Source organism: Etheostoma spectabile, unplaced genomic scaffold, assembly GCF_008692095.1.
Source record: "Etheostoma spectabile isolate EspeVRDwgs_2016 unplaced genomic scaffold, UIUC_Espe_1.0 scaffold119, whole genome shotgun sequence".
NCBI classification, from domain to species: domain Eukaryota; kingdom Metazoa; phylum Chordata; class Actinopteri; order Perciformes; family Percidae; genus Etheostoma; species Etheostoma spectabile.
The window spans coordinates 490983-503266 of NW_022605570.1; the positions used below are offsets into that span (position 1 = coordinate 490983).

A 12284-nucleotide genomic window follows, 5' to 3' on the forward strand; every position below is an offset into this window, starting at 1 on the left:
GGCTTTAAAAGATACAACACAACCCCTAGTCTCCTGATTGAAAGTCCTGTGTTGTTCGACCCATTCACTTAAATACTACTCTCTACCATTGTCACCCTTGATACTAAGTATAAAGTACTGCATTAAATTCTATTCTGTTGCTTTGCCCAGTGCGTCCAAAATGGTTGTAAAGGGTGTCTTATGCATCGGTATCTGGCGGTGAGGGCCAATGACCAACCGTCACTAGCAGTGAGAACAGCTTGGAATGAACCCTTTCCTGTACATTGGCAGTGAAGAACAGGTGCTCAGCTGTTACCTGGCAGATCTACACACGCACACGCACACACACACACACACACACACACACACACATACATTGTGACAGCATCAATGACCTCCACTCCCACATGAAATCTTGTCAAAACAGTAAAAAAAGAAAAAGAAAAATGCAAAGCAAAAAATCTGAGATGAGCATATGGTTGAACACACTGCTCCTCCTCCTCCACATGTCACACAGGCAAGTTAGACTCCAAAAATGATTCATATGACAACTGTGAATTCAGCACGCTCAACTATCTAAAGTGAATGTGTAATACCACATCTGGAACTTTTCACCAATTGTCTTTTTGCTTTCAAACAATTTTAAGTTTCCAACCGTTTGTGAGAGATCTGTCTGTGGTTTTCAAAGCTGCTGAAGGATGAAGGTGAAGTCCTTTCAGTGGTGTTTTAGGGGATGACCAGAGGCTGGTGGGTGCAGCTGGCAGGCAGGCAGGCCTAGGTCTTGGGAAACTTCTCATCTGGACTTGGAGCTACAGCGTCAAAAATCTGAGCAAACAGTGGGAGTCAACTGCTAAACCCCGTCTGCTTTTCTTTGGGAGTCCCATTGGGCCCGCTTTGCATTTCTGTGCTTCACAGCTATAGGGAGTGACAGATGTGTGTCCAGGTTTCTGAAACACATTCTATTTTGAATATGCAACGTTTGCCAAGTTAAACATTACATTTTTTAAAAATGACCAATGGAATTATCTTTGGGAGAGTTGGAAGCATCTGTCTGAAGATATGTCCTACTATTCCTGTTGTTTTCTGTCAGAAAGAGCATTTACTCTGAACTACGTTCATGCAATGTCTGCAGAATTGGAAGAACAGGAAACCCTTCTGGTTTAACTAAAGACAGATACTAAGATTCTGCACTTCAGTGTTGTGTTACTGCATACTACTTGTTCCAAAGTGTGAAGTGAAAATAGTTTGAATCATACAGGACGTGCTGATGAGCAGTTTTCATACATGTAGCCATATTATTTTAATTTGCCTTTAGAATCCATCCAAAGATGCAAACTAAACATGAGTGTGGAGTATTTTCTTTGGAGTATTTAATGATTTCCCTTAATTTGCTGTGGGACAACTGCATCCTTAACTGTTGTAGCGTTGTTGGGACTTGCACAGTAGGCCAATCCTCAACTAAGGAAATTTATTCAAGAATTCAAGAAACACTCATGATTTAGTTGACTAATTGACTAATAAGTTGATTTGATCAAAATATCTGTGTGCTGCAGTGGCCGTTTAAGACTGAAAAAGTGCAATATAAACCCAGTCCATTTACCACCTGGAAAACTGAGTACCCCTGTAGCAGAAATGTGCTCAAAAGTTTCTTGGAAATAAATCATTTAGCATGAAAATGCATAAAAAATGACCAATCGACTGAATAATTCTTAGTCAACCAAAATGACGGATTAGTCAACTAAGAGGGGGCAGCTCTACTGCACAGTCCAGCTTTGGACCCGCAAAGCTCCGTCCAAAAACTGACCCGTTACCCACAATTATCCAAGTTAATATAAGTCCTGTGACCTGTTACACAACTTTGGTTTACAGCTAGCCAACGCTGTGCTGTCTGTGGTAGCCCAGTTCCAGACCTGTGAATCTGCACCCACATTTCTTTTTATCTTCAATTTAAGGAGATAATCTTCTTGTCGCAGAGCCAGAAAAAAATGGCTTGATCCATGAAAAATTATGACATTGAAATGGCGACAAGCATGGACAAGATTGATGCAGATGTACAGGTTGTTGTTAGTCGATTTACAGACCCAACAGCTCATGCATTGGTGTGTTTCTATCACCAGTGGATGGCCATCAGTTCTTAGGGATATTATTATGCTATAAATTGCATCCTATTAAATCTATGACCATTGAATGCCTATGACAGTTGTGTGCTGCTAGAAAGGGCAACAGGAGAGGGTCAGAGCTCTGGAAGAATCTGAAGGAAGCATGTCATGTCTTGGTGCCTGTGAGCTTTCAGATAGGTGTGACGTGCCATTCTTGGAAGATCTGGAGTGATTAACCGCCGCCTCAAGCCTGTGTGTGTCGGTTCCACTCTGATCTGAGTCTCTGGCCAGCGGGTGTCTGTTGACTGAACGTCATTCTGTTCCTCGTGCTGTTTAAACAACACTTAGAAAAGACCCAGGCAACTCCCGGGGAGAATTGCTCAGTCTGCCATCCATCACTGACCCAACTCCTGCCGCCACACTCTGCCTCCACATCTCTGCTTCTGTCTCGACATTTCAATTTCCTTGCTTTTCTTTTTTGCTTTCCAAATGATTAGCTCAGCAAAACCCCTGGGCTGAAAATTATGATTATCCCATCCAAAAGTTACCTTTTCAGACTTAATGGTGCAGAAAGTAGACCAGATCACTTCATGCCCCTGGACGCATTTCCCAGCAACCTGAGTTGTTGCTGATGAAAATATGTGCATTAGCGGATTGCACCGCGTTGTGCGAGAGGTCGGAGAAACGAGAGGAAACCCAATCCACTCGGTCTGAGTGGGAAAAAAAGCCGCAGAGGAGTACCGTTTCCCTCCAAAGATATGGCTTGTGCAAACAGCCCTCGCTTTAACAATAACAATGGTCTCACCCAGCCAGGCCAAGCTAACTAACGACAGATCCACACCTTAATGCTGAGCAGTTGTTTGGGTTTAGGCGAGAGAGGATGTGTGTGTGGTGGTGTGTGAGGTGTGTTTTTTTTTTGGAGGGGGGTGGAAAAGAATGGCGGTTGTCAGCAGGTGGCTCGTGCCTCTGGAAAACTCCCTCCCTCCTTTTCTTCCCTGGGCGGAGAGCAGCACCCATGATCCGGGCGGAGGTTGAGGTAGAAAAATCTCTGACACAGCGAAACGCTATTCTCAGCGACAGAGGACATCCAACCATAACGCAGCACATTTCTACAGCTTATTGAATTGTGCAGGAGGCAGGATGGGGCAGGGAGGGAGGGAGCGCAGATGTCTAAAATGATTCCTTACTGTGTTTTTGGTCCTCTGTAACAGTTCCAGCTTGTCTCTTGACCAGCAGTGCTCCATTTCCTTTCTGGGCCCCTCTCTGTCTTCACAGTTGTGGTTGATGGTAATTGATGCCTTGCCGTTTTGTAATGATTTGATGTGCTTACAAGGTTTATTTGGTGTCAAATGGAGGCAAATCTAATTTTAGCTGAATGTGCATTGTCAACTCACAAGCTCTTTCAAGCCAGAAACGATGCCTCATTACAAACGTATTTCTATGAAATACGTGGAATAAGGGTGTTGTATACTGTTGGAATGTATTGAACATTGTTAAAAGGAGGGTGGGGGAAATGTTGCATATCCCTGCCTCTGCTGAATTATTTTTATCCCAGGTGGGGGCAAAATGTATCCCCCCCCACCCTCATAGTGATCAATACTCACCAATAGACCATTGTAAACATAAAGCACAGGAGCGTGTCCTGGGTGAAAGTATTTTTGTTTTTGCCGTGAAGTGAACTCTGATCCCCAGCTTGAAAGCTGATATTGAATATTGAAATGCATATTTTCTTGGTTTTGTAATTGTTTTTTTTCCAGCTCGCAAGCCAACAGAGAGTTGCTAGACTAACCCTGGCTGCAAATTGCATTTTCTGCCGCTAGGGTGCGTCTAGATTTCTAGACTGGCCCACTCAGCCCACACAAAGAGACCGGCCCACGGGGACATCTCCCGGTACTCTCGATGGCCAATCCATGCCTGATTCCCACCTGTGCTTTTCCTACTATGAAAAGTCCTAATGTCTGCTGTGACCTGAGCCTTGCAAAGGTTTGTGGCTAGAAAGGATACAGCAACAGCCGTAATTTACGCAAAATTACACAAAATCACTTGAGCAGCAGCACTGTGTTCAGCTATTGTTTTATATTTTATGAGAGTATATATCTAAAATGTGCAATGCTGCAGCAGCTTCTTGCAGAGTCTATAAAGAACAGCCGGTACCTTGGTAGACCATAGACATATTATTTCATATTATTTCATATTATTGCAAAATCACATTGAATCGTTACTTAAAAGGGATCAAACTTGCTTCCTTCCATTTGAGTGAAGTTTGGTGGCCCCTGCGGAGTACTTGCTTCTGGCTTCCTGCTGCATTCTTTCTGCTCAGAAACTTAGAGATCTACTTAATTAACTGGTGATGATAAGTGGCTGCTTCAGCTGGCTCACTTCGGCTGTGTTCCTCCATCCTGCTTTGACCACAGCCATCCGGATTAAAAGACCACTTTTAAAGGACGGCAGACTTTAAGAAAAGTTTAATGGCCGCAATAGTTAAGGCCAATTTTGCTGAACAGAAAAGCCAGTTGGCAAAAAGTGTTAAGAATCACTTTGTACAATCTCCCCACTGGCATTTATGCTGCTTTTATTCTGCATAGGAACCTTTTGGTTTGTATACACTTCAATATACACAAAGGTATTATGTGACATGTGTTTTCTCCACCAGCTGTTATTGTTCCATTTTTTATTTGTTACAGGAAAATGTTTGAAGAAGTAATTTGTCATCCATGTAATCACCTTCAAAAACATGCTGCAGTGCCATATGCTGCTTACCTCTTCTGAGGGTGTTAGCATGCTAATATCGGCTACTTAGTGCTAAACACAAAGTGCAGCTAGTATAAGGTCTGCAGCCATTTGGCCATGAACCAAAAACAAATTGAAAGTGAAAGTCATTTAGATTCTTTCTCTGTGGACTATGTCGGTCTATTTAACATTACACAGGTAATCCATCCAATAGCTTTACATTTTTTACGCTGGAGCAAAGTAGCATCTGAAAGGCATAGCCACATGGTAAACTAGGTCCCTACATCTTTATTTTTGAAGTGAAATGTCTCCCAGGGCGAGATTTGTTCATTTGAGACCAACATAAACCAATGTTTTTAGATCATGCATAACAAAATAAAACATGCAAGATTTAAATCCCCCATCTAATACCATGGATATAGTGCCACTCGGCCAAAACACTAAAATATGGCCTCACAATGAAGGACAGCGCTTTCAAAATGAAGTACAGCGCTTTCAAAATGAAGTACAGCGCTTTCAAGTCAGAGAGCGGAGTTCACTTTGCAGCGGGAAAAGAAATACTTTCACCCAGGAGTGTTTTAATCTAAACCACGATCTTCTTTCTAAACTTTACTAGTCCTTTTAGTGCCTTAACTTGGCAGCATGATTTTCTCTTTTTCTGGCTTAACTTCACTACCATATCCACTGAAAGGACCATCAGTCGGTGCTTGTATCCGGCTCACGGCGTCCCGGAGCTCTGTAGTGGCTAAATACAACCTGCCGTTTCTTGTTCTATCTCACTAAGGCTGTTCACGTTACACTGCTTTACTTACTGCAACTTAAAATACTTTCATACGGTTTATTGATGAAGTAGCATTGATCAGTTTGATCAATTTTGGTGGGAATGGGGAAGACACTGTCCATTTTGTCCCCACCGGGGATAATAATAATTCAGCAGAGGCAGGGATGTGTCGACCAAAGAGGGGAAAATCCCACGCATCTCCTCCCCCAGCAAATCGCACCCTGCTCATACTGCTACCCTAAGAAAATTAATTTATATCACCCAGATATATGTTACTTGCAAAGATCACTTGGTATTCTTAACAGTACTTTAACTTGCATTCTCCCCAATAGATACAGTCCATATAATATATTTGAGGGTTTTTAAGTTGATTTCAGGCTTCTCCAGTTGTCTAAGCAGATTTCAGGACTCTGACATTGGAGTGTGGTGTACAGTATAGGTGTGTATTCGCACACAGCAAGAGTTAAAGTCTCTTTAATTCTCATTGTTCATTCATTCTCAGGGTTTTATTTATGGTTGAGCTTGAAAAGAATTTAGGTAAATAGCATCCATTATTATCTCAAATGTATGAGCTGTTGTCTGTTGAAACTGTTGGCGATATTATCTTGGCAGGCTAATGAAACATTGGTGGGGATGACAATACAAAAGGATAATTCAATTCAATTTTATTTCAAGTGCAATATCACCATAAGACATGGTCTCAAAACACTGTACAACAGTGAACTCAGTAAAAGTTAGGATTAAAAACACATATGTTGGCTTTCTATTTGTATAAATTTCAAGAAAATATTCTAACATCTGTCACTATAATGAGCATATGTTTGCTTATTTTTTCCCCCAAACTCAATACAGCAATTGTTGAATTGTTAGTCTCTTATGTGCTTCTGGTTTGGCCTATACAATACATCATCATGGACCGTTCTGTATCCACAGAAGTGATCAAAGTAATATCAGCACTGGAATGATAAGTGTTTTGCCCGTTGGCTTGAGAACAAACTTTCATTTGTCATTGATGCTGCTTGGTTGATCATATCCCCATCACTTTATTATTATATATTTTTTTTTATAGTTTCAGATTTGAGCAGAAAATAGTTTTTTACAAAGCTCTCACACACGTGTCAGAGTGAGTGGGCTGCCAGTGCTGTACCAGCACCCTGAGTGGATGGGGTGGGGACAGCGCCTTGCTCAAGAACCAGGTGAACTAGCATCTCTCTAAAGCTAGCAATCCACACACTGTACTTTGGTCCATACGGGGACTTGAATCAGCGACCCTCCGGTTTCTAACCCAACTCCCTACGGACTGAACTACTGCCACCTTGTTTCAAAATTTCACTCCGTGTTGCTAAAAATAGTAATTTATGTTCAACTGTAATTCAAAGTGGAATTCAAAGCAGAACATTGAATGTGTCTTTCAGCATGTTGAGAATTCAAAATTCTCCAATGCTCCAATCCAAAATGTTCAGTGAAATAGTTGGCAGTCACAAAGAGCAGGAACAGATGCACAGAAATACATTTCTTTAACTTAGCTAATGTTGTCAACATTTGATCTGTCTTCATGACAAAAGTGGGAGAAAGTTAACTTTGCCACCAGTCTTCGTCCATCTTTGAACATGTTTTTCTCCATTCAGACCAATAAACATGTGGTGTGCTGGCTACCGCACACTTTAACAATGTGAATGCAGCATGTCGTCATTAGCGAGTCTGTGTTTGAATAAGCAAACCACACAATTAGATCTCCTTTTTGTGCATCGTGTGTTTGCGTGGATGTAAAACAAGCCAGCTGTGGTATCATGTCCAATCCTAATTTGCCACATCTGGACTCATCACCTTATGAGTTTCACATTGTCAAAAGTCTTCCTCTAGTATCCTGATCAGTTGATTCCAAACTAAGCTTCTCTGAGCAGAGTTTATCTCTAAAGCTCTGTGTGATTGTCTCCAGGAGGCACAGCCCCGGTCTAAATAAGTTTCAGATGGCAGCCAACAAATCCATTGTCAGGAATCGCTTGTTACCTCTACTTTACCTTTTTAAACCAACAGTTGACTCGTGAGGTTTGATTTGAATTTCTCAAATTGTTTGCGAGGTCACGGCTGGTGGGGCTTTAATGAGGTATTACGTAGTAAATGACGACTGGCAATTTGTTTTTTTAGCCATTACAACCAGCAGCGAACTTACTTATCCCCCCCCCCCCCCCCCCCCCCCCCCATCTTAAAGCATCCACTTCCTGACTTTTTTTGTTTTGCATAAGCCATGTTGCCAGTTCAATTACTGTCCTCTTGTGTAGCTTAATGAACAGTTCAAGTTTGACACTTCCAGCTGAACATGTCTGCACTTGAATTTAGCTTTGTGTAAAAGAATTCACCAAATAGTTTATGTTCTACAACACGTAAACATGCAATAAGTCAGTTTGCATTGCGCGGAAAGGGTACGTTCCATTTGTACTCGGAAAGACCGAAGTTTCTTTGGCTTCCAAGTTCCAAGATACATGGAACGCACTATGACAGAAACAAATTTACTTGACGCCTGAGAGGATGGATTTTGATGTCACGAGAATGCAGTGACATTACATTATGTCATTTAGCTGACGCTTTCATCTAAAGCGACATACAATTGCTATATATGTCAGAGGTTGTACACCTCTGGAGCAACTAGGGATTAAGTGTCTTGCTCACTGCGCCATCACCACACAGTTAGGCAATTTTGAGGAAAATAACATACAATCTTTGCTTTTAAGAAGTAAGTTATTCGGTTGCAATGTTAAAGAAACTGTGGGTGTTGTTTAAGGCTTCCATGCCAACAGAACATCACAGCATATGTGGCCTGCTGCTCTGGATTAAGGAGTCTTTTGGACGGTATTTAACGTAATAACTCACCTCAGGAGCCAGGAAATGCCTTTCCTAAAGTCATCTTTATTATGTCGGGATGGTCTGGATATTGTTAGATCTTCCAAAAGTGGTGTTACTTAATTATGACAAGTCAGAGGATAAGTAGACACGGGTTTGCCAAGAAAGGAAGCAAATTCTGCAGATAACAGCAGCAATTTCTCACTTTTTTGGGCAGCAAGATATAATTGGGTAATAGAATACTGGACTTAATGGTGTAACTCCTCAGACCTAAAAAAATAAATAAAATAAAAATAAATAGATATTGAGAAGAGTTGTTGTGTCCAGCTTTCTCTAGACTGAGCACATGGCTGACTGGTGCTTATTAGGGGACAGCATTTTGTGTCGCTGTTCAGCTTCAATCAATTTCACTGTGTGCCAAATACATTTTGAGCCAGTGACCATAGCCATAATTTAGGCAAATAGGGTGAATCCACAGGCTCTTAATTATAGAGGATGCCACATTCTTTTCTTAAGCTGCCTCAATTTGTGATTTAGTCGGAAAAGATGGATGTATTTTTTACATCAAGCCTTTGCCAAGTGCAGCATTAAATCCCGCTCAGTAAAAGTCAGGAACCATTCTAAGCTCCAGTTTGTTCAGTTCTCTTGAACTCGGCGCCATGAGTTGAGCTGCTCATCGCACCACAGAGGCTCGTAATTAAATATTTCCAGTTACTTCCTCCTTACCTCTGCTGACCTCCGCATTGGGGCTCAGCTTGTACTGTATCCAGGACCAGTGAGCTGCCTCTGGGGAGCCACGGTGGGGACTTGGCCTGGGCGCTGCATGTTGACCGGACGATGTTGCGGGAAGAATTGGGAATGTTGACTCAAGGGTGACTAGGGTGGGCGGACGTGACAGCTAAAGACGAGCGTGCCAGGTAAACACTGTGCAATCAGTATGCCAGATTTGGCTTGATGACGATGCCAGTGGGCAGGCTGCTGTGTTTTCTTACACTGCACAGCTTTTTCAGGCTCTAGAGAAAAAGATTTGAATTAGAACTCCAAAGATTAATCTAATAATCAATTAGTTGTAAACTATTTGTACTTTGTACACTATAATCGATTAATCGGTTGAGTCACTTTTAAACCGAAAACTTCAGAATTCTCTGATTGCAGCTTCTTAAATTGGAATGTTTTCTAGTTTCTTCACTCCTCTGTGTTAGTAAACTGAATATTTTAGAGTTGTGGACAAAAAACACATATGATGACATCATCTTGAGCTTTGGGAAACACCAGTCGACATTTTTTACCATTTTCTGCCTTTTTATAGGTTAAATCAATTTATCAAGAAAAGAAACAAGAGATTAAGTATTGTATTTGGGTCAAATTGAACCATTTCACATTTTTACCAGAGGAAAAATGTTTATTTTCTACCTAAAAATCAATGGCCTTACTTTATTTTCTGTGATAAACATGTATTCCTGATTCAGAAAATTCAGAAAATTATTCTGGATAAGACCACTTATGTTTTTTCCATAGTGGATTTTTAACATGAATCATAACCTTAAAACAAAAAATGAACCACACTTCCATTTTTAACTGTGTTCTAGTAGAGACTGGTTGCATTCCCTAAACATATACAGTATGTTATCTCAGTCTTTTGAAATTGAGATATAGGAAATATTTGTTAATAGATTCTGAAGTAAAATTTTGTTTCAGAATTGTGTTAAAAAACCCAAATATGTCACAGGTCAATTTGACCCGAGGGATATGAGAGGGTCCCGAAAGTGAAGACATTACAAGGGTTAATCAAGAATGAAGAGACAATTTCTAGTTGCAGACCTAGTGAGAATATGACAGAGAGAAGCAAAGACAGAGACAAACCAACAAAATGAGAGGAAGGCTGAGCAAAAGAGACAGGAACATACTGAAAGTGATCGTGTTTCTTTCTCTGGGGTTGTTTCTAAGGCGGCACCTAACACCCAGGAATGCAGGAATGTCTACTGACATTTTTTTCATCATGTAGAGGGGGATGAGATGGGTGTGGGGAAACTGTCAGCTTGTTTCAGGAACAAACTGATACTGCAGGGCCATCTGAGGATTCAAATATTGCTGCTCGGAGACAGGAAAACAGAGGTATCATTGAAGAATGGAGCGGAACAGTAGTCAGAGAGCAACAAAGGATTTGAATTACACCGTGATTGAATGACGCCTAAATCCTTCACAGCAAATGAGCCGGGGCTACAGGTAACACTGGCTCTCTGTCAACGGGACCCCCACCTTGAGCATCATCCCGCTGTGGTGAGTGAGCGGTGGAGTAGCTGAGGGCCAAACGCACAGTTAGCACTCTGTCTATCTCATAGGCTTATTTAGCCGTGTGGTTTGGCAGGTAGAGCTGCGATGTAGGTGGCTGCGAGTGAAGATATGGAGACCTATGTGTGCCGAGCTTAAGTATTCAATTTACCCTTGCCATTAGCACACGTTACGCATTGACTCTGTGTGTGGAGAAGGCAAAAGGGTTGGCTTATCGCAGCTAATCCCTCACCTTAAGCCTGCACTTGGCACAGGGCAACATCTATTATTTGCCATGCAACTCAAGTTTAAGATTCTAATAAGGAAGTCTAGGCCTAAGCTTCTACAAACAGTGCAGGGAAGTGCACGCCATCAGCTGACTGAGCAAGCAGCGAGGTGGAACGTCTATTTCAGTAATGGTGGCACTGCTCACATACATACGTACTGTACCTACACAGAAGCATTCCCAAGCGTCAGCCAAACACATATCAGCACTGTTTCATATCAAAGACCTTTATTTTGGCAATCGACGATGTTTGCTTGGAATTAGCACTTTTTAATATACTCATTTGGTTCTGTACACAGTGTTAATGCACAGGAAAAACACAAGCTAAAGCCGTTTGACGCCTGTCTTGGTGATATGGGCTTATAGGAAGCTTAGACAACCTCCCATAAGACAACATAGAGCCATGCAGGGTTTCGTAGCACAAATGCCCTTTGTTGGACGCACAGAGCGGGCTCTCTTGAAGTCTTGAAATAGAGAAAATATCCCCTAAAAGAGGTCAAGTTGTAGCAATTGTGTAGGTCTAACTGTTGAATATAATAATGTATATAACATATAATGTACCATGTATGGCAGAGGGGATTGGCAGCTGATATTTACCAAACTTGCTGCTGAAGTTACATGTTGGACTTAACTGAAAGAGTAAAAGTTAAAAAAAGTATGTATAAAAGTAAAAATCCTTCACTTTAAATCATAGACTGTAAAAATAATGGATGGAGCTTCCGTGCCGGAAAAGTGAAGCCAATATGGAAGAGCTTTAAATCTGCATTTTATTTAAAACTTGTTGCATAAAAAGTTTCTCTAGAAGTCTATGAGAAAATGACCCTTTTTCTCACTTGATTTATTACCTCTTAATTAATTGTATTTAGTTTATGGGCTCAATTGCTACTTCAAGCCTTCTTATATACAGCACGATGTTCATTTAGTTACTTATTGTCCTATTTCTTTTTAAATATACAATGAAGCAGGGGATGCTTCAGGGCATGGCTAAATGCCGACCTGCCAATCAGGACAGAGGCTTAGCAATACTAACCATGGCTTCTTGTTCTCTGAGAATCTCTTTTTACATCCATGCAAAATTGGTATTGTAACTTAAATTTCCCAAACGTCATTGATATTGAATCGGAAATGTAATCAAATGGGGACCTTGTGGACGGGAATCGGGAACTCACTGACGATGCCCAGCCCTACTTCCAACATATTTTCAGTATCATATGGCATTGTGGAAAGATTAAAGTACGAAGAGGGGTCATCACAGCGGCTGGCCGTGATATAGTCAAGACCACCTAAACCGAGACCA

General features: G+C 41.3%; 1 long non-coding RNA gene across 1 annotated transcript in view; it reads right to left on the reverse strand.

Moving 5' to 3' along the window:
• Nucleotides 1-3820: 3820 nt before the first annotated feature.
• LOC116685691 (uncharacterized) overlaps nt 3821-12284 on the reverse strand; it is a 15625-nt gene continuing 7161 nt past the window's right edge. Inside the window, exons 2-3 of the long non-coding RNA XR_004331015.1 lie at nt 11143-11145; nt 3821-3918 (exon numbers count right to left, since the gene is read on the reverse strand). This is a non-coding gene — a long non-coding RNA (uncharacterized LOC116685691). The remainder of the gene's footprint in view (nt 3919-11142; nt 11146-12284) is intronic.